The sequence below is a fragment of the Myotis brandtii genome, unplaced genomic scaffold (assembly GCF_000412655.1).
Source record: "Myotis brandtii unplaced genomic scaffold, ASM41265v1 scaffold717, whole genome shotgun sequence".
Classification (NCBI taxonomy): Eukaryota; Metazoa; Chordata; class Mammalia; order Chiroptera; family Vespertilionidae; genus Myotis; species Myotis brandtii.
The window spans coordinates 484185-487109 of record NW_005370825.1 but is presented as its reverse complement, the minus strand read 5'-3'; positions in this window follow the sequence as shown (position 1 = coordinate 487109).

Genomic DNA, 2925 nt, shown 5'->3' with positions numbered 1-2925 from the left:
CGCGGCTCTTTGGCCCCTTGAGTGTGGCTCTTCCTAAGCCTTAGGAGTACCCTAATTAAGTTAATAACAATGAACCTACCTATATAGTTTAAGTTTAAAAAATTTGGCTCTCAAAAGAAATTTCAATCGTTGTACTGTTGATAGTTGGCTCTGTTGACTAATGAGTTTGCCAACCACTGGGCTAATCTAATGGCATGAGATTCAAAGCTGGGGACTCTCTGGGGAGAAGGAGGGAGAGTGCATGATCTCAGTGGCAATGGGGAGCTGGGAGGTCATCCATCAACCCAGGGGGACAAGGATGAAGGGAGGAACAACAGCTTCCCTGAGGGGCTGCAGGGAGAGCAGTGGCCCCTGGACAAGGCCAAGTTTCCCTTGGGGCAAGGAGGTGAGGGAAGGTTGAGGAATAGATAGTATAATAATAATATGATGTGCTCGGTCCGGCCTGTGTGGTTCAGTGGTTGAATGTGGACATATGAACCAGGAGGTCATGGTTTGATTCCCGGTCAGGGGCACATGCCTGGGTTGTAGGCCCCATCCCCAGTAGGGGGCGTGCAGGAGGCAGCTGATCAGTGATTCTCATCATTGATATTTCTATCTCTCCCCTCTTCTCCCTTTCTAAAAGAAAAAAAAAAAGAAAAATATGATAGATACAGGTCATATAATAGGTATTATGTAGATCAGATAATAGGTATGTTATATTTTAGATAATATAATAGGTAATGGAATGTACTACTTACAGTATTGTTTTGTGTGGAAACAGCTTTTTAAAAAACGCAATGTGCCCGGCCCGCGTGGTTTATTGGTTGAGCCTTGACCTACGAACCAGGAGGTCACGGTTCAATTCCCTTCAATTCCCGTTTGGTGCACATGCCCAGGTTGCGGGCTCCATCTCCAGTGTGGGGCGTGCAGGAGGCAGCTGATCAATGATTCTCTCTCATCATTGATGCTTCTCTCTCTTCCTTCCTCCCTCCCTTCCTCTCTCAAATCAATAATAAAAATATATTTTTTATAAAACAGTAAAATTTTATTAAACTTTAAATAGCCACATGTGGCCAGGTGGCTGCCACATCTTACCTCCTGGTCTCTGCACAGTTCTCGTCTCCATAGAAACCCAACCAAGAGCTACTAAATTGTACCAGACCAAGATACGCCTTTGATTCTCAAAAGAGGAATAAGGAGAGAAGGGAGCAAACCCACCCCATCATTGGCGTGGGCCAGGGCAAAACTTTATACATCTAACTACATGGAGCTTGTAAATCAAACTGACACACACTTTTAAAAAATATATTTTTTTTATTGATTTCAGAGAGGAAGAGAGAGGGAGAGAGAGATAGAAATATCAACGATGAGAGAGAATCATTGATGGGCTGCCTCCTGCACACCCCACACTGGGGATGGGGCCCGCAACCCGGGCATGTGCCCTGACCAGGAATCGAACCGTGACCTCCTGCTTCATGGGTTGATGCTCAACCACTGAGCCACACTGGCCGGGCTGGAAACCTATTTTGAACAATGGATGGATCGCATTCATTTCCCCCAGCGTCCTAACTGGTCCAGGGAGTCTGTTATCACGCTGAAGGCTGGAGAGCTCCACCCTGATTGTGCTGCAGCTCCCTCTTGTGGTGAAAAGGTAGAGCAGGAAAAGGATCCCTGATGGTTGAGAAGAAATAGTTGGTCCAGCCCGGAACTGGAAAGGATGAACTGAGATGGGCTGCAGAGATTGGGGCAGCTGGTCAGCTGTTCCTATAGCTCAGCACGGCCCCCGGGGCAGGCGGCATGCCTTCTGCAAGCCTGTCGAGACCCTGAGATGAGCCGCTACCCTCCCCAAGGGCACCCCCATTTTATTGCTGCCTCCACTCTTCACGGTTAGAAACCATCCTGCATGCTTTCACATCTCACACATAAGACAGTCGTGGAAATTCCTGTAAATGTTTTTACTGCTGAAATGTGTTTTCCCCCCGGGGACCTGTTTCCGTAATGGAAATACTTGGCGATCTTGGGGTGGCTTTCGGAAGTGGCGGTTTCTTTTGCTCAGGGCCTTGACCTGATTTCTCCTGTGCCAACGTCAATTTCAGTCCGCGGAAACAGAGCCTTTTGAAGGATTATTCGAAATGGAAAGGCCGCGCTACATGCTCCGTGATTCTTAGACGGGGTGGGTTGGATGGAGATTAAATTTGAAAGCACCGTCTGGCCTGTGCGATTATTTCTAAGGGGTTCAGTAACCACTGGCCCATGCGGAGCTCTCTGACTCCCGTCACTGAAGTGGCTACAACTGTGGGGCAGGTCGGGGGTGGGTGGGTGAGGCCAACCCCATCCAACACAGAGCAAACACCTGGGCAACCCGGGAAGGTGGCATTTGGGGTTGGCACTGGAGGTGGGGGATCAGGGGAAGGTACACAGGCCCAGCACGGCCCTCTGTTCTCCTGAGGGGGTGGTGGGTGTCGTTCTGCTCTGTGGGATAGAAGAGTCTCCTAGTCCTCTTTCCTCTGGACCAAGCGTGTCAAACTCAAAGGCTAACACAGGCCAAATAAACGAGGCATGGGGCCCGCGGGCCGCGAGTTTGACATGCTTGCTCTGGACTCTTGCCCACAGGGAAGCCGGGGGTGTGGTAGCAGGAGCTGGATGTATCAGTGGCCACAGGGAGCTTCCAGTTTCAATTGGCTACCCTTTTTGGAATGTGAAATAAGCTTTTTATTCAGGCAGGACCAACATTAAGATACTGAGTAGAATGTAAAAAAGGTGAAGAGATTGAGCAAAAACAGCCAAACCTCAAAACTCATAGACACAGACAATAGTATGGTGATTACCTACCAGAGGGAAGGGGGGTGGGAGTAGATAGAAGAGGGTACAGGGGGATAAATGGTCATGGAAGGAGGCTTGACTTTGGGTGTTGAACACCCAATACAATATACAGGTGGTGCGTTA